Genomic DNA, 20347 nt, shown 5'->3' with positions numbered 1-20347 from the left:
CCTCATTTCTTATTCATTTCAAAGAGCACCAACATGCCAAGCCCCAACTCACCTCCACCCCCCACACTAGTTTTGAAAACCATTTTTCAGGGAAATGAACATTTAATGTGTGAGCTTCTGACTTGATGTACTCAAGAGTAAAATGTGATTCCCTTTCTTGGAATAAAGCACACTTCCTGTAATATTTTTGACAGGGTTCCAAACCGGTTTTATATTATGCCAATCTAAACTTTGCTGTACTGTTTTTAGCTACGTAGTATTAATCACTTCTCTGATTTGTTTTATATGGCCTTACTTATTTCTTACTTATTTACTTATTTCTTACAGGGTTTAACAACTTTTGTCTTACAGTGGACCAGTCGGGTTTTTGATGAGTTCTTCATGGGATCATTTGAACCTTAAATCATTATTGTCTTTTTATATTCTTAACATCTGTAGCTGAGGAATTCCAATGAGATCCCTGTCGCTTTTCAAAGCATCTGTTTCCAGCTGTGCTATTACTTAGATTTATCATTAGATATAAATCACGTAGTGCGCTGGTTTGAAAGAATTATGAACCCCAGAAAACCATACCATAATCCTAATCCAGTCTTGTGCAAGCAACAAAGCCTGAGATATTTTGATTAGATTATCTCCACAGAAATGTGACATGCCCAATTGTGGGCATTAACTTTTGTTTAGATGGAGATGTGACCCCACCCATTCCAGGTGGGGCTTGATTAGTTTACTGGAATCCTTTAAAAGAGGAAACATTTCGGAGAAAGCCACCAGAAGCAACAGAGCAAGAAGAACCATGAGAACCCATGCAGCTAGAGACCTTTGGAGCTGAAGAAAGAAAACGCTCCCCTGGGGGAGCTTCATGAAACAAGAAGCCTGGAGGGAAAGCTAGCAGATGTCGCAATGTTTGCCATGAGCCTTTCCAGTTGAAAGAGAACCCCTGAACTTCAGTGGCCTTTCTTGAGTGAAGGTAACCTCTTGTTGGTGCCTTAATTTGGACACTTTTATAGACTTGCTTTAATTGGGACATTTTCACAGCCTTAGAACTGTAAATTTGCAACTTAATAAATTTCCCCTTTTAAAAGCCATTCCATTTTCAGTATATTGCATTCCAGGAGCTTGCAAACTAGAACACCTAGTTTCTCTATGTCCCAGTTTCTCTCAAAACAAAGCAGAAATAAAAAGTGAGTTTCCTTGTAAGATAAGATCTCTTACTGGCAATGTTTCTTAGACTCTTTTAACCACCATGAGTTTAACCTAAGTTTAAATTTTGGATCCTTTAATTAAATTTTTCATAAGAGGACTTTTTAATTTTAATTTCAAAAAGTCAGTTGTAAATGATTATTAGTAGAGGACTTGCTCATTGACAACAATTAAGTATGTCTTATTGCCATTAAGACATACTGTTTTAAAATAATGAATATTGCCATAGATAAATGTTTATAACTCCCAAACAGTAAAAAGTGAACCTAACACAGAGCAGTTTCCAAGGAAAGAAAAAAATTTTTATGGTTCTTCTTTCCCAGTTAGCATTGATAATAGAATTTGTTCCAAAACAAACAAATATGTCTTCAACAGTACTTTACAAGTGTGTTTTCTGGAATTCAAGTTCTGTAAGAGATTAATTAGTGTTCTACTGAAAAATGATTCTTTGACCAACAAATTTGAGAAATGAATCAAAGAATGTTAAATTGCCCTTGCATTGCGTGGACAAACCCCTTTTGTTACTGTTAATTTATCCTTTTATATACATTGCTAATATTTTGTTAAGAATTTTTGTGCTTTGTTTAAAAAAGATTCATCTGTAGATTTCTTTTCATGTGTCTGTGTTCTAGTTTGCTAGCTGCCAGAATGCAATATACCAGAAACGGAATGGCTTTTAAAAGGGGGAATTTAATAAGTTGCTGGTTTACAGTTCTAAGGCTGAGAAAATGTCCCAATTAAAACAAGTCTATAGAAATGTCCAATCAAAGGCATCCAGGGAAAGATACCTTGGTTCAAGAAGGCCGATGAAGTTCAGGGTTTCTCTCTCACCTGAGAAGGCACATGGCGAACACAGTCAGGGCTTCTCTCTCAGCTAGAAGGATACATGGCGAACACGACATCATCTGCTAGCTTTCTCTCTTGGCTTCTGGTTTCATGAAGCTCCGCGGGAGGCATTTTCCTTCTTCATCGCCAAAGGTCACTGGCTAGTGGACTCTCTGCTTCATGGTGCTGCAGCATTCTCTGAATCTCTCATTCTCCAAAATATTTCCTCTTTTATAGGACTCCAATAAACCAGTCAACACCCATTCAAATGGGTGGAGACATGTCATCCTCTAATCCAGTTTAACAACCAGTCTTGACTAAATCACATCATCCAGGGAGATTACCTCATTACAGTTTCAAACATACAGTATTGAGTAGAGATTATTCTACCTTTATGAAATGGGATTTATATTAAAATATGGCTTTTCTTAGGGGGCATACTTCCTTTCAAACCAGCACAGTCTGGTATTCAAAAACTAAATTTGGCTTCATAAAATGGGTTGAGAACTGTTTCTTTTTTTCCTTCTATACTTTCTTAAACAGTTTGTATAAAGTTGGTATTATCTTTTCCTTAATTGTTTAACAGAATTTACCAATGAAGTCCTCTGGGTCTCAAATTTTCTTTGTGGGAAGGATTTTAATTATGAATTAAATTTCTATAAAAGATATAGATCAATTTAGATGTTCTATTTCTTTTCGTGTCAGCTTTTGTATTTCATGGCTTTCAAGGAATTTGTCCATTTCTTCTAAATTGCCAATGTGCTGCCATAAAATTATTTTGCATATTTCTTTTTATACTTTTGTTTATAGTGTATTAGTAACCTCTCTTCTTTCAGTACTAATATTGATACTGTTTTCTCTTTTTTCCTTCATCAATCTAACTGAAGTTTTGTAAATTTTATTGTCTTTTCAAATAAATAGCTTTTGTTTTTCTTCATTTTCTGAGTGATTTCAACTCTTGTTTCAGCTTTATTTTTTTGTTTCCTTCCTTATTACTTTACTTTGGATATTTTCCTATTTTTTCTGATTTCTCAAGGTAGAAGTGTATTCTTCTACTTTAACTTTTTCTATTTGTAATATGTTATTCATATCTATAATTCCCTTCTAAGAACTTTAACTGCATCCTCAAATTTCTATATGTTTTGTTTTCATTATCATTCAGTTCAAAGTTCTTTTTTTTAATTTTTTTAAAATTCAAAGATCCTAGTATTTTTCTTCTCAGTTCTTACTTCAGAAACACCATGATTTCTTCTTTGATCAGTAGTTTATTTAGAAGTGTGTTGGTTAATTTGCAAAATTGCCAGCATAGATCTTCGGATGTTGTTTAACACTCCATAGTTGTTTACATCCAGGGCAAAAGGTATTCTTGGAATAAAAAATATGGGTAGAAGAAAAGAAAAGTGCTCCAGGAGTGGATCATTGATTGTATAATAAAACCTCATATCTGGAATGAAGGCAGCTTCAGCCTCATTCCAGAGTGTCATTGAGACCCAAGATGTCATCAGATCTGGAGGACTGACATAAGCATAAAGGATATAGTTTCTGAATCAGAGCAGTTGTGATACAACAGGTCAGGAGAACCTTTGGTTGAGGATGTCAAGCTTGATGCAGAGCAAAAACTTATAAATAGGAGAAGGCTGAAAAGGATACCAGTCTCACATAAATAAAACAGATTGTTCTATACAACTACTGTAATAAAAATTTGTTTTATGATCAGAAGATACTTTATCCTCTATAGAGGAAAACAAAACAAGAAAGGATAAAAGTTTCTTTGAAGTGTTAGGCATAAGTAGTAAATAATAATCTAATAGCTTTCCAGGTACGGACAAAACTCATAGAATGAGTGTTAAATATAGACATTGCATAAGTGTGCAGATTGTGTGGTACAGGTGGAACTCATAAAATACATTAAACATAGATGGTAAGTTAGTAACCCAAAGACATGTGAAATGTAGATAGAATACATGAAAATATGTACTTACTGGAACAAACAAGAATATTACTTATTGACAGAAAGGGATAAAAATTCATAAGCTATGTTCATACCCTTCTGAGCATACATCTCTATATATTTGTATATCAGCCATTCATTGGTGACAACCAATATAGGTCCATTCTAGCCCCACATGTTCCGTGTTCATGAAACGTAGATAAAACACAAAGCTATTCGGCAAGTTAATTGGAGATATATAGCTTTGCTTCCAGGTCTCTCTGATGAAGCAAACATCTGTTTTCACCTTAGGTAATTTCCATATATGCCCCATCAGCAGAAGAGAATTATGTGCCAGAGAGAGAGATAGAGAGAGAGAGATAAGAAATAGAACATTGTATAACCCATGGTTCAGGTAGTTGGTTCTTTACCCAATTTGCACACTACCCTAAATGTGTTGACGTGGTATTTCATCTTTTTCCCTATGTGTCTCACTGTGAATTTAAATTGATTTAATAAATCATGTCATTTGATAATCTTCATCTAGTCTATAAGCCTTTCTATTCTGAGATTTTGAGGACTTTAATTGGAGACTACCATTTCATCAAGTATTATCTTACACAAGAATTACCATAATAAAAAAATAGATATTTTAATCAATGGTTATGAGCTTTCTTTTGATATAATTAATATATTTCAGAGTGTTTCTGAAGATTAATTTTAATAAAAGTTTTGAAGAAAGTTTAGTTAAAAGCTCAACAAGTGACTGGAGGATTAAACATACATAGAAGCCACAGAATGAGGTTATGCAATATCAAATTATTTCATGTTACTTGCAAAAAGCTATCATTAACATATATACACATACACACACACATATGCACACAGAAACATACACACATATCTATATAAAAGTTCTTAAATTTTGGTTCTAGCAAAGATTTAAAAAGAAAATGGCAGGTGAAATTATTTTTGAACAAAGTCAATTCAACAAACATTAATTGAAGGCCTACTATTTTCTAGGAACAGGGTCAAATAAATGTTAATTCAACTTTGAATGTTGAAGTAGATATATTACTGGTAATGACTTTGGTATACATCCATTTGTTAGTTATGTGTTATAAAAATGCATATATTTAGATCACAGAATTAAGCTTTGAAATGTATATTTGCCATGTGTCCGCCATACATGTGATATACCCTTTTATGGTTTGTCATTGAAATAAATGCCAAGATCTGTTCATATTATATGCATTTATAATATACTCTGACATTGTAAATCTACGTAAAGCAATTAATGGCTTTTTGAATTAGATTTTGATTAGTAAGGTCAACTTAATGACTGTTCAGAATAGTTGTTGTTAGCACACGAAATTATCCCCTGGTTAAAAATCCTTCCTTCTTCCCTCATTAAGTACCAACCAATTAAAATTTGTATGTATTTTAATTATATTAAGAATTAAGTGTGCTATGATTTAATTGTTTTTAACTCAACTCTAGCTTGAAATTAGGTGTCTTTCTCCCTTCTTCCCTTCTTTTCCATGGATATACCCTGACACTTCAGTTCAAACACAATCACCATCTCAGTTAGGAACCAGCCAGAATCTGTCAGCTCTGTGTTCCGCTGCTGTAAACCTGCAGCAGTGCTCTGCAGCGTTCTGTCAGTCACTTTATTCAAATAACCTGTGTGTTGTAGAGGGTCCAACCGCACACAAGTTTTATTAAAGAAAAAGGATGCAATTAAGAGGCGGAAAACTAGGAGAAGTGATGCATTTCTTTCTTGGTGGTAGCTAAAATTACCCTGGAGCAAACAAAATTGGATTGACAGACAGTGTCTGAGTGTTGATGACTTCTTTTCCTTATGATTCCTTTGTTTTCAATGCAATGGAGGGTGCACCAATTTAGAGCCAGCAGAGGAGAGGGGTGTGAACTGGAGCCAGATAATCTGAGCTCAAATCCTTGCTGAGTCCCTCAGCAGCCTTGGGATGATGGGCAAGTCACTTTATCTTTTTGGACCTCCGTTTCTCTGTCTGTAAAATGAAGTTACAAATAGCTTCTTCTTCATAGGATTGCTGTGAGAATGTAATGGATTAATATTTTCGCATAGTACAGCATCAAGGATACATTGTAGGAGCAACAGTGTGTTAGCTGGTATGGCTGTACTTTTGAAAAAAGAGCAGCATAAGCTCTTGAAAACTCAAGTAATATTTAAGAAGAGTGTTCCTCTCTGGTCAAAACCACACATACACAAGTGGGTGGGGTGGAGATATGAGGTAAGTCTGTATTTCAGGCACACTTGAACCAGAATGGAAACTTGAGGGATTCCGGGCCATCTTTTGTAAAAATAAGATCAACTTGCCCTTGGCTGTCCCTTGTCCTTAGGCATACCATGAATAGCAAGGCCACAGCCATGGACTATGAATATTAAATCAGTTGAGCTAGCATTTAACTTCTTTCACACAGTCTCAAAAACTACAGAAAACATTTATTAATAATTTATATTTTTAAAACTGCCTAAATGGCAAACATTGTCTTTGGGGTAAAGAAAAAACATATTAAAAATTTATTGAACCATTATTTGTGTTGTTTAGATTCATGGAAAGATTATTATCTTTTAATAATCTTATAATTATAAAAGTATTATTATTATGGTACTTCTGTGAGGTTTACTTAATTTTTACATTTCCCCACATTGTAATTTTATTAGTTACTTAAGACAGTTTAAAATTATTTAATCAATCTTGGTCTTTGCTTTTAATTTATAAAGTGGAATTTGCTTGTTCATTGCTCTGAGTAATTTTCAGTATCTTGCCAAATAGCCTGTGAGAACTGAAAATATGTTAGACCTTTCTGTTTGAGTCCAATGCCACAGAATAAATTATACAGTAAACCCCACTTTACTATATTACTGGCACTCATATATCTAATTTGAAAATACTTTTCTTCTGTAATTAAGAAAGAAAACTTGATTTACATAGTCCGGAAGCAAGAAATAGGGCAAATCATATCTTGTGACTATATTCATTTTCAACATTGGTTTATAGTTATTTGTTATTTTATTTCCTCAATCTGAAAAAATACTTTAAATAAAATCATTCAGCCCATCTAATACCAGAACTTCCACAAAGTAGAAGCTCAATTAATATTTGTATACCTAGTTATTATTCCTACATACTCAGTATACTTTGCATCTTAGTTTTATGTAGAAAATTCCCATCAGTTTCTTACAGTGTTCAGACAATTCTCTGGTAGCTCAGAATATCTGCAGTATTTAATGTGTTAAAAGTGTGCTGTCAGGAAAGAACTGTGGAAAGGCAGCAGAGTAGTAAGCTCAAAGATTCAGTCCCTTCACCAGTCCAACAGGCAGGAGCTGTCTGAAATGACTATTTCAAAACTCTGGAGTCCAGTAGAACATTATACAGCAACCAGGAAAGAGGCTGGCAAATTATGGTTAAGACAAGTTAATTGTTCCCTGTGGATGGCAGTTGTTGGTACCCAACCCCCACTCTCAGGCAGATTGCCGTGGGACCTGTTCCCTGGCTAGCTCATTGGGAACAGAAAGGGACATAAAATCCTCTTCCCCACGATCAGAGCTGATTGCTGATCACAACTTTTGATTAGTGACTTCGGATCACAGTGGGCCCAGCTCTGAGGGTAGCCAATGTTCCAACCTGCCCAAGACAATGTTGACCAAAGAGACTTAAAGATGCTGTGCTGCCTCAGGGTTGTGGGGGACAATTGAAGAGCTGCATTTGCTGGGCAGGTCAAGAAAGAGCAGCTTTTGGGGGCTCAGAAGAAGCTCCTGGTGCCCTTGGTGATCTCCTCCCCAGAGCAGTTCGGAGCTGGTCTGTGCCCCATTTTGGGGTCCCTGGTCTTGTTCCTACTGGGAAATACTGACTTGGGAAACTCCACTCCTTTGTGACCCTTCACAAAGAATTTGCCCTCCAGGCAAAAACAGCTAAAAACAGTGAAAGAAATTGTTGAGGCAGACAGTTTGGGACAGGTTACGTTAAATATCTAGAAGAAGGAGAAGATGTGTCCCCAGGGAAGTAGAACGACATTCCAAAGCAACTAATAAGCACAAGTCCAAGACAAAAGACAGGCCCAGAGAAGACAGGGAAGACGCTGCACTTTGCATTTGCCTCAAGCAGAACTTCCTGTGAATAGGGCTGACACTGAGAAGACCTCTGCCATATCACCAGACGGTCACAAAGCAAGAAAAAGTCATCTCAGGGAATAAATAATCCCAGAGTTAATATTTCAAAATATTAAAATGTAAAGTAAGGAAGAAAAGAGTATGAGACAAGCAACTGGAAATGGCCCATCCAAAAACGAAAATAAAGGACAAAAATTTAGAAGACACAAATGAAGACCAGATGGTGGACATACTGAAGACAGGCTTTTAATAAATAATCTTAAAAGGGCTCAAAGATAATATTCTATTGTATGCACATACCACATTTTGTTTATCTACACGTTGGTTGATGGATTTCACTGCTATGAAGTAATTAGCATAGATAAACTCAGAGTCATGATGTAAAATACAGATTACAGGGGATAGGGAGTGAAGGCTTAAAATGTACAAGGTTTTTTAGAACAATAGAAATGCTTTGAGAAATGGATGATGGTGATGGTACCATACCATTGTGAATGTAATTAAGAGCATTGAAATATGTATCTGAAAATGGATAAAAGGAGAAATGTTAAGTTATATAGTAGAACAATTAAAAAAAAAAATCATGAAACTTTATTACACAGTGAACCTTAAGTCAAACCACAGACTATAGTTAATAGTACAATTATACAAATGTGCTTTAATTATAAGAATGTACAACAATAATGCAAGGTGTTAGTATTATGGGGGCATATGGGAATCCTATATTTTATGTGGGATTGTTCTGTAAACTCATACCTTCTTTAATAGAAAATAATAATATATATATTTTAAAGTGCTTAAGGAGATGAAGGAAAATACAGAGAAAGCACTAGAGGATATCAGGAAAATAACAAATGAGCAATATGAGAATCCTTGTAAAGACAGAAATTTTAAAAAGAAACCAATCAGAAATAGTGGAGTTGAAGACCACAGTAACTGAAATAAAAAATGCCCAGGAGGTTTCAATATCAGATTGGAGCAGGCAGACGAAGGAATCAATAAAATCAAAGACAAGTCAATTGAAATGAGTCAGACTGAAGAACAGAAAGAAACAATAAAAATAAATGTGAAAATAGCCTGAGAAACCCCTGGGACAGTATCCAGTGAACCAGTAAGTGCATTATGGGAGTCCCAGAAGGACAAGGAGAAGGGAAAGGGACAGAAGAAATATTCAAAGAAATAGTGACAGAGAACTCCCCAAACTTTAAGAAAGTTGTGAATATGCCCATCCAAGAAGCCCAGAGAATACTGAACAGCGTAGACAAGCACAAAAATACAGCTGTCATATATTTACCAAGCTGTCAAATTTAAAGGACAAGAAAAGAATTCCTAATGTTGCAAAAGAAAAGAAAAATATTAAGTACAAGGGACTCCCAAGTACACTGAATGCCTGATTTCTAATCTGAAACCTTGAAGGCAAGAAGGCAGTGGGTTTGAAATACTTAAGTGCTGCAAGAAAACAAAGAATTTTATACTTGGTGAGACTTGCTCCAAAACTGAGGGAGAGATTAAGACATTTGCAGATAAACAAAAGCTAACAGAGTTCAGCACTGCTAGCCCTGCCCTATAAGCAATGACAAAGGGAGTTATTCAGGCTGAAGGAAAGGGCATTAGTGACTGGCTTAAAGTGGCATGAAGAAGTAAAGACCTCCAGTAAAGGTAACTATTGTATTTTTTTATATGTAACTTCACTTCTTATTTCCTTGAGGTGTTAAAAAGCAAATGCAGGGCAGGGCAGTGGTGGTTCAGTGGCAGAATTCTCACCTGCCACGCTAGAGACCAAGGTTTGGTTCCTGGAGCCTGCCCATGCCAGAAGGAAAGAAAAAAAAGAAAAGAAAAGGAAAAGCAAATGCATTAAAAGCGATGATGAATCTATGGTTTTGGACATCAATATACAAGGATATTAATGGTAACAAGTACAAAAAAAGGGGGGGGAACACAAGGCGTACAAGGAAAGCGTGTGTGTACGCTATTGAAGTCAAGCTGGTATCAAACCAAACACGACTATTATATATTGAGGATGTTAAACTTTAACCCCATATTAAGCACAAGGAAAATATAGGAAAAATATATTCAGATAGAAATGTGAAAGGAGTCAATACAGGGTAATGGAAAAAATCAAATAAATATAATGGAGGATTTGAGGGACAAAAAGTAAGACAAGACTAAATAGGAAAATAGCATTAAAAAAGTCCTGCATTATCAGTAGTGACTTAACATAGAATGGATTAAATTCTCCAGCCAAAAAGCAGAATTTGGCTGAATGGATTAAAAACAAACAAACAAACAAAAAACATGGACCAATTATATGCTATTTGCAAGACACTCACCTTAAATTCAAATACACAATTTGAGTGAAAGTAAAAGGATGGAAAAAAATATGTCATGCAAGTAACCAAAAGAGAGTTGGGGTAGCTATTCAAGTATCAGATAAAATAGATGTAAGTCAGAAGCAGTTATTAAGGATGAAGACACTGAAAAAGAATCAATTCAACAAGAAGGTGTAAGAATTATAAATACATATGCACCTATTGCAGAGCTCAAAAATATATGACAGATTTGAAAGGAGAATTGACAGTTCTAAATAAATACTAGGAAATTTTAATACACCACTTTCAATAATAGAACATCTAGGAAGATGATCAATACAGAAATACAAGACTTAAACAATACTCTAAATGAACTAGACCTAACAGACATGTATAGAACATTTCACCCAAGAACAGAATATACACTTTTCTGGAGAACATGGGTTATTCTCTAGGACTGACCATTTCTTGTGTCACAATTTATTTTTCAATAAATTGAAAAATAATGAAAACAGTGTAGCTTCTCCGACTATAATGGAATGAAGTGAGAACTCATTAACAGAGGGAGAAATGGAAACTTCATGAATATGTGAAAATTAAACAATATACTCTTAACCGATGGGCTACAGAAGAAACCACAGGGGAAATTAGGAAATGTCTTGAAGCAAATGAAAATGAAAATTCAACATATCAATGATTACAAAATGAAGCAAAGATAGTGCTGAGAGGGAAATTTTTATAGCTCCAGATGTGCACATTAAAAAAAAATGATTTCAAATCAGAGACACACCTCAAAACTGGAAGAACTAGGAAAAGAAGGGTAAAGTAAACCCAAAGAAAGCAAAAGGAAAGTGTGTTGGTTTGTAGCTCTTATGCACCCCCAGAAAAGGCCATGCTACTTTAATCCATTTCTGTGGGTACAGACCTATTATGGGTAAGATATTTTGATTAGAATATTTTGATTGAGATGGGACCCACCCCACTCAAGATGGGTCTTAATCCTCTGACTGGAGTCCTTTATAAGAGCTGAAATTAAGAGAAGCTCAAAGAGAAAAGCCCTGGAGAAACCAAGAGAGGACCCACAGAAGCTTCGAGAGAGCAAGCCACTGGAACCAGAATCTGAAAACAGTGAAAACCTGGAGCTGAGGACCAAGAGATATCTGAACATGTGCTTTCCCATTTGACAGAGGTGCCCCAGATGCTGGCAGCCTTTCTTCAGAGAAGGTATCATCTTGTTAATGTCTGAATTTGGACATTTTCAAGGCCTTAGAACTGCAAACTTGTAGGCTAGTAAATTCCCATTGTAAAAACCAACTGTGTTGCTTTGAAACTGTTGTGTAGCCCAGAAAAGCCATGTTCTTTAATTCTGTTTCAATATTGCTGGGTGGGATCTTTTTGATTAAGTTTACATGGAGATGTGACCCACCCAATTCTGGGTGGGACCTGTTGATTAGGTGGTTTCCATGGAGATGTGTCTCCACCCATTCAAGCAGGGTTGCATACTGGAATCCTTTAAAAATGAATCACTTTGGATAAAGTTTCAAAGCTCACAGTCAGAAACCTTTGGAGATGAAGGCAGAAAATACCCCCAGGAAAGACTTTTGAAATGAGAGGCCTGGAGAGAACGCTAATAGACGTACCTATGTACTTCCCCAGCTGACAGAAGTGTTTTGGACCCATTGGCCCTTCTTGAGCCAAATTATCTTTATCTGGATGCATTAGTTTGGACATTTTTATAGCCTTTGAAGTATAAACTTGCAACTTAATAAATTCCCTTTCTAAAAGCCATTCCACTTCTGGTATATAGCATTCTGGCAGCTTTAGCAAAGCAATACCAACTCATACTGCATTCTGGTAAGTTTATCAAAACAAAACAGAAGGAAATAAAGATTAGAGTGAAGATAAATGAAATAGAGAACAGCAAAAACAACAGACTCAACAAAACCAAAAGCTGATTCTTTGAAAATATCAGTAAAATTGAGAAGCCTTTCACTAGATTGGCAAAGAAAAAAAGAGAGCCACAAATAACTAACATCAGAAATGAAAAGAGGGAAATTACTACTGACCTCACAAATACGAAAGGATTATAAGAGGGTACTATGAAAAACTATGCACCAACAAATTAGATAACCTCCATGAAATAGTCAAATTCCCAGAAACACACAAACTACCCACACTACCTCAAGAAGAAATGAAGAGCTCAGCAAGTAAATAACTAATAAAGAGATAGAATCAGTAATCCAAAATATACCAACAAAGAAAAGCCCAAGGTTATACCCAAAATAACTGAAAGCAAGGACTCAAAGAGATATTTGGATACCAGTGTTCACAGTGGCGTTAATCACAATTGCCAAAAGATGGAAGCAATCCAAGGGTACATCAACAGAGGAATGGATAAACAAATGTGGTCTATATGTACAATGGAATATTATTCAGCTGTAAAAAAAGAATGACGTTCTAAAACATGCAGCAACATGGATGAACTTGAAGATATCATGCTGAGTGAAATAATCCAGACAAAAAAGAACAAATGTTGTATGATCTCACTGATATGAACCAATTAGAAAAAGAGTAAAAATCTACAATATAGGTTACCAGGGAAAGGGGTGGGGATAAGGAATGGGACGTTAGGCTTAAAATGTACAGGGTTTCTGTTTGGAACAACAGAAATGTTTTGGTAGCAATTGGTGATTGTAGTACAGCACTGCAAACATAAGTAACAGCACTGAAACATTTATCTGACTGTGGTTAAAAAGGGGAATTGTCAGGTTATATATATGTCACTAGAATCAAAATTAAAAAATAAATCCAGATTCACACAGCACAAGGAACCCTAGGTTAAACCACAGGCTATAGTGAATAGTAAAATTACAAAAATATGCTTTCATCCACTGTAATAAATGTACCACAGTAATGTAAGGTGTTAAAAATAGGATAGTATATGGGAATCCCATATGGTACACAATTGTTTTGCAAGCCCACAACTTCTCTAATTTAAGAAAGAAAAAAGTTATTTAAAACTCAGAAAAATAATCATGCTGTCAGTTGCTGGAATTCCTGGGGTCAGTCAACAAAGCTCTGGAGCCCCAGGCTAATAAGTTTCTGAGAGAGCCAAGCAGGATCTGGTACATGATGTTGTGTCTTTGGTCAGCAGCAATATTTAGCTCTGCTAGGCAATACTGAAAGTGGCCAGTGAGGCCTCTTACCATCTGGACACCTACTGCAGCCACCAACTGCAAGAGTTCACAGCTGCAGAGTAAAATCCAAGAGGTGCGAAAGGAGTTGACATTGCCAGAGTCCAAAAAGCTCTGCAGTCATCCAAGCTGAGGCTGGGGGCATGCTTTCAGGTGTCCGTCTGTAATCTGATTTCACACATACGCCTACTTCAGTACTTCTGTGGCTGCTATGAATGGAATCCAAGCCAGCTGCAGGCCTGCTCAGACAATGCATGATCATTTTGAAAATTAGAGCTTCAGCACATCGCTATGAAAAAGTCTGACTGCATTTGAAATCCATTGGCATTATCACAAGAACATTCAACATTACATAGTCATGGACAGAAAAGAAAGATTGCTTCATTTCTTCAAACATAATTTCCAACTATGGTAAAATCTTGTATGATGGCAAAAATTTTTTACATTTTTAATATCTTATTTGTTCTGACCAATGATGATTATTCAGAATTTGAAATGATTATCATTAAAAAATTTCTGTAATTATCCCTTTAAGCATAAAATCTGATAAATGAAAGTTGTTTATGGGAGTAAATCCAAGTTTCTTATTTAAAATTTTTGAAATTATTTTATGTGGGATTCTATGTACATTTAATATTTAATCACTTCTAATATTTTTTCACTTAATTTCTGTCATAATTATGTAAGACACAGAAAATTTAGTTAAACTCTTTAATGAGTTCCAGGGAAACTTATCATTCTCTCTGTGACATGACTGAAGAATTTGGGGAAGCACAGTTCATTAGGGCATTTCAGAGATATACCTGCGAGCAAGGTTCACCAAAGTGCTTTCAAAACTGGGCACCAGACCTTTGCTGAGCGCCTGTGATCTCAGATAACTCAGCTGCAAAGGAATTTAGTCCCTTCCTTTATCTGTAAAATATCACAACGTTTTATGCTCCCGATGGGACACAATTTGTGTTTTGCACTCAACTACACACATGAGACAGGAAAAGTGATCTGCAGAGAGGCAAATTCCTGCAAATTCACCATTCTTGCCAGCTGCCTGGGACAGTGCGGTCACCCAGGTGTCCTCTTCCAATGTTTACTCTGGTAAGACTTCAGAGCCTCCTTTCTTTCAGTCTGTTGGATGATCTTCAAGCATTCCCGGGGTGGAGGGGTGGGTGGGGTGTGATCTGAAGTAGCCGCCCATGCCCGTCGGACACCCTTTTCCATATCCTCTGGGCAACTTGCACGCGCGGGTTTCCAAGCCTCCTCACAGCAGGCAAAGCCTCCCGCGGGTGCCGGGGGCTGTGGATGCGACAGGTGGGCTCCTGTCTTCTTGAGCCTTCTCTGCAGGGACGGTGGCCAGCGTCCCTGCGAGGCGGAATCTCCTCCCGCTCATCATCTGGGGTCAGGCCCCAGGGGGCCGACAGTGGAGGAAAGGTGACGGGTGACGGACGCCCCAGCCCAGGCAACAGGGGAGTCGCCACACCTGGGACAGCCGTCCAGGAGCCCGCTGTCACCCCACACCTCCCCCAGCCTCCGCCAAGAGTGTTAATGTTCTTCTCTGCTCCTTGCTTTTCCTTTCACTTTTCTTTTCGTTGGGGGATGGGAGTTCAACTCGGGGAACCCCAACAGATTCGCACGCAGCTAGAAGGGAGCGGGGAGGCCCCGTCCGGCTGGCTGCTCCAGCTGCGTACCCACCGCAGCCCGCGTTCCATGGAGGTGGCGCTCCGCTTCTCGGCTTTGTGAAGGGAAGTCGAGTCGTTGAAAGGACGTTGGAATTTTCCCCGAAAGCCCTCCCCAGCGCTGGGCAGACCCACGCGTCAATCCCCACCAGCTGCTGGCCCCTGTGGCCCCACCCTTCTCAGGGGAACACTTGACCGCGACTTCAGTTTTCGGTTGCCCTAGGTGCGGAGGGTTTTCCCCTTCTGACCCTTTATTACTGTCGCGGTTTCTCGTCTGCGGGTCTGCTCGGGGCCTCGGCGCGCCGCTTCCCCGTCGGAGCTGGGCTGCGCGCTCCCCTCGGCGGTCCCCGGCGCCCGCTGGAGCAGCCCCCGGCTCCGAGCGCCCGATTGATTTCGCCGCGGGAGGCGAAGTCGGGGCGGGACGTGCGCCGGGCTGCCCTGGCCTAGCTGCGGGTTCCCGAGAAGACACTGTCCGGCCGCCCGGAGCCCAGCGTTCTGCAGCGAAAGGAGCCCGGAAGGCTTAAGAAAGGTACGGCAGCTCCGGGTTTCCTCCCGGCTCCCTCCCGGCTCCCTCCCAAACTCCTGACGGACCCGTGTGAACCTGTCTGTGTGTGTGCGCGCGCGCGCGCGCGTGTGTGTGTGTGTGTGTGTGTGAGCGCGCGCGCGTCTATCTCTACTTTGCCAGCAAAACCGAACTTTCCCCTTTCTTTTCTTCTCTTCTCTTTAATCGGTACCCTTGTCTCTCTAAAGAGAGGAGTTTGCAGGAATGGTCACTGATGGGCAAATCAAGTCTGGGTCTCTATTTGTAGTTTCTACTCTGGGCTGGCCACTTATCTATTATAGAAAGACTCTTTGAAAAGTCAGGACAGCTTGTAAGAAACGCACGCAGACGAATTGTGTTGAAATGAAGTCCTTATTCAAGGTGACTTTAAATGAAAATCAGGCTAATCGTTTCAGGTATTATTGTACAGCATGTTGCACGGCTGTCCAGTTCATTTGTATTTAACCCATAATTATTTGCATTTAAAATTATATTAACGTAAAGGTATGTATAAAGCAAGGTTATCCCTTAAGTGATGCCTCTGACATTCTTAAATGTCAGAAACTGGAAGTAAAGTGTCATCAGCTACGGGTTGTACGCTATGTTTTTTTAAGCTACTTTTTAAATGCGACGTTACTGATAATGGCTGCTAGTTGTCACTGGCAGACATTCTCGTCTCGTCAATGTGCAGAAAGAGGCATTTATGACTTGGCTGAATTCTTACACTAAAATTACAGTACAAACAAGATCAGGTTAGTTACTGTGTCCTGAAAAGCAGAGGCTATCAGGCAAACTATTCTATTGAAAGCATCAAGGTGCAATACACATTGCATTTTAAATTCCTGTCATTTTCTTTAAAAAATAATGTGGTAGACATGATATATAGAGGGAGAATGTACCCAGGAAAGGAGATGAATATACATGAGGAAAAGGACTGAAGAAGAAGAAAGCAATAGCCAAATTTTGTTTTTTGATACATATTCTGCTATGAATGTGTTTTAATGCTATGATAGTGTATTAATGTCCTTTCCTTATGTTTCTTAGAAGGGCTTCCCTTTCAGTGCCATCTACTCTGCTTCAGGGTGAGAATCAGGGATTGCCTTCACTGCTAATCTGGATCCTCTGATAGGCAGGCTGTCTCCATACTTTTGGTTTCACTGCACTCTGCTGACTTGGATCAGGAACTCCAGGACTTGTTTTGAAGCCAAAGTTCTGGTTGGAATTTTCCTGTAGATTACTGATGGGTTTAAGAAAAACAGTATGATGCTTTCTAAAATTTTTGAACAGTGAAATTAATGTGGTAAATATCAACATCTGTATTGCAAGTGTAATGCTTATCAATGAAATTCTTGTGTGTAAGCATCTTTGTGGGAACAAATGAAGGAAAAACAATGGTCTGAAATTTATTGACATACACTTTGATGATTGAGAGATTATAAACCCTAGGCAGTTCTCAATCTCAGGCTTTCTGGCTCTTGGTGTAATTCAAGTAGGCTAAAATTTGTGTATGTGAAGAATTTTTCTAATGAGTTTTTTAAAAATGGATCTTTGACCCAAAACGGTTTTTAAAACTTAGAAAACTGCTTTTTTCTTCCCTTCTCTCCTAGAGTTACTGTTAAGTTTTGTTTTTTTTTTTGTTTGTTTTTTTATCTAAGTATTCTTGTGACGGCACAGAGAGTACTTTCTTCAGGCCAACAACTTGAATAATGGAAAGGGACACTAATTATAGCAAGCACTTATTAATAATGTATCTTTTTAATCATCACAATAAGCTCATGTAGTATGGGCTGTATTTTATAGTTAAGAAAATTGAAACAGAGTGATCAAATAGCTCTCTTAGGTTTCAAAGATAGAGAGAGGTAGAGCTGAGATTTGAACGCAGTCTAGTGCAAGATTGTTGGTATTTATGAAGGATGATGCTTCTGTAGAATTACTTCCCACAGTTTGACAGTGACAATCAGTCATTATTTCATTTTGATGCCGAGCATTGTAATTATAGAACATTAGTTTTAAATTAGCGCTTATATGATACCTGGGTTATTAATTATTGATCATATATTTTTAAATTTCCTTTATAATCAAATAATATTCACGTGAGTGTCTATTTGTCTTAGTTCTTTAATGAACTTCTCTAATGGTCCCTGAAAAAAAGCAGTTGTCTAAGTCGATAAGTTTTTGTTGATAAAGTTTAACAAACAGTAGGCAAATGTGGATTGATCTGTCTGTCAGTCTGTCCCTCCATCTATCCAAGTAGAAGGCTGGGATTGATGGAGAACTCAGGAAAGAGAACTTTCCTATTATATCACAACTTGAAGTGGTATAGTTAACTATTTGGGATATCCCCTTTTCTGAAGTCTTTGTGGTGTGAGGGTTGTTAAGAAGTCAGCTTGCTCCTTTGTCTCAATACTAGTTTGTATGTTTATTTACCCAGTGATTACATTGCTTGAGTCCTTGTTGCTATCCTATTTGAATGGGTTGGATGGAAAAATCCCATTGAAGAGGTAGAGAGAACATTTATAGCTTTACTCATAAAGGAATGTTTTTGCTATTAAGTATTTAATGGTGAATCTTACTAATTAACTCTTATCAATTATTATATGCAGACACATATACATTCATATACAAATGTAACCATATATCCTACATAGTAATTCCAGAATTCTATACCACTTGCTAACAGCTGTGGACAGACATAGGACCATTTTTATCATCTTCAGACCCTGTTGTATGGGGAAGCAAGAGTAGTCAAGAAGTCTGGACAGAGACTGAAGTAAAAAGTACAGTTATTAGCACCATCATTCCAGTCCAAACCTAATGTGAAATTGAAAGGAAGCCACCACTATGTTCCAGGTACCATGATAACGCTTTCACTTGTATGACCTCATTTAGTTCTAATAAGCATAATATTTTTACCCATACTTAACAAATAAAGACACTGGCACTAGAATTTACTTTATAGGTAAAGAGCTTCACTTGGGTTACTATGCAGCTTGTAAGATTTGGCTGAGATTTATCTTGCTTTATCTTGATTCCAGTGTTCAAGTGCTCGCTCACTTTCTCTTTTTCTCTTTCTATCATGTGGTTCTCTTATAGGAAAAGCCGAGTGTTTAGTATAAGGGTAACAAAAGTCCATATCCTTGCCTGAAAATAGAAATTGGCCATCATTTGAGGTGATCTAATGCTATTTATTACTTTGCTTTATAATTAAGCATGTTATCCCTTTAAAAAAAGTTATTGTTTGAATCAGAAATAGGAAAAAAAAGGCTTTGGTTTCAGTTCAGTTCAGTTCAACGGTGTTAATTATCCACATTTTACATCTAGAGGCAGAATATTTATATGCGTCTATTTTACAGAGCTTTGTCCTGCTGTAAATCTTGTGGTTTCTTGTGGGTGGTTTTGCAAGGAACAGGAGTCTGTCTATAGACCATAACTGGATAAAATAGTCTCAATGCCTTTTGGCCAATTATGTTCTAATACCACATTTCTTCTCCAAATACTCATGGATCTTCCAAGTGTTGACAGAATGCAGAGAAGCTCAGGAAGAGTGACAGAAATTAATTTGTCAAATTAAGGAATTGAAACTGAAAATTACTCTAGAAGAAGAAAAACTGATGATTATAAGGTTAGTGAAGGGGAAGCTCTGTTATCATTTTGACATGTGAAAGAAACCCAGAGAAGGCCAGAGATCACTTGTAGCACTGAATTACATGTCTCTTTGCTGGGCATTTTGCTCATATATCTTCCAGTAGAAATTTCATAACTTAAATCCCCCTTACACACTGTTAGCACTGACTCTAAAATTTTCAATAACTATTCTTTGGAGTTAGGAATTTTTATTTTTATGTATTTTCACAATTTCTTCTGCAAAAAAAAAGTAAACTGAAATTTCATTTTTAAAAATTAACTAAAATAACACCTTAACATTTTATTAGTAATTGTGAGGTATAACATAAAATTATATTGGAATTGTACATCATAGAAATAGATATGGGTAGTGTTGATATCACTAATTTGAATTAAAGATTTCATTAATACCAGTTTTTCAAATCATCTCTTCATTTGGCACCCTGGTGATGTTAACACCTTGAGGCAAGGCACTCAGTAAGAATTTAGAGGGGGGAGAAGTATTCCTTTTGTAAAGTGAGAGAAGGGTAATTGTGAAAGGAGAAGTAAGAAATGAGAACTTGCTAGAATCTGCTTGCCTATGTCACAATTCAGGCATACTGCTTACAAAAAGGGGTTCCTATGGAAGTAGTGGATCTGGAAATTGGTTCTGTTAAAACTCTCGATGCTGATAAGGTACCCCGGGGAGACATATTCTTTAGTTGGTAGATCTCTTAACTGGTTCAACCTTATTCTCCACACTCTACCCATGGTTTCTTAATTACCACGGTTTACTGTGCTTATAATAAGCTATGGGGGGAAAGGTGCAAAGAGTGAAAAACCCAGACTGTGTGCTGTAGAAGTTTCTCTCTTGGGAGTTGTGCTGGTTTGTGCTATGATGTCCCCCAGAAAAGCCATG

General features: G+C 37.5%; 1 protein-coding gene across 5 annotated transcripts in view; it reads left to right on the top strand.

The window, feature by feature from the left end:
- The first annotated feature begins 14652 nt into the window (after nucleotides 1–14652).
- IL15 (interleukin 15) overlaps nucleotides 14653–20347 on the top strand; it is an 83850-nt gene continuing 78155 nt past the window's right edge. For 3 of the 5 annotated variants that reach the window (XM_077139961.1, XM_077139959.1, XM_077139958.1), the window contains exon 1: nucleotides 15652–15813. The gene's annotated coding sequence lies outside the window, so the exon portion shown is untranslated. Of the gene's footprint in view, nucleotides 14707–15651; nucleotides 15814–20347 lie in introns of those variants that run through there. The other 2 variants (XM_077139960.1, XM_077139956.1) reach the window with 2 other exon arrangements.

The sequence above is a fragment of the Tamandua tetradactyla genome, chromosome 22 (genome assembly GCF_023851605.1).
Source record: "Tamandua tetradactyla isolate mTamTet1 chromosome 22, mTamTet1.pri, whole genome shotgun sequence".
Taxonomy (NCBI): Eukaryota; Metazoa; Chordata; class Mammalia; order Pilosa; family Myrmecophagidae; genus Tamandua; species Tamandua tetradactyla.
This window is presented reverse-complemented; position numbering and strand designations above follow the sequence as displayed.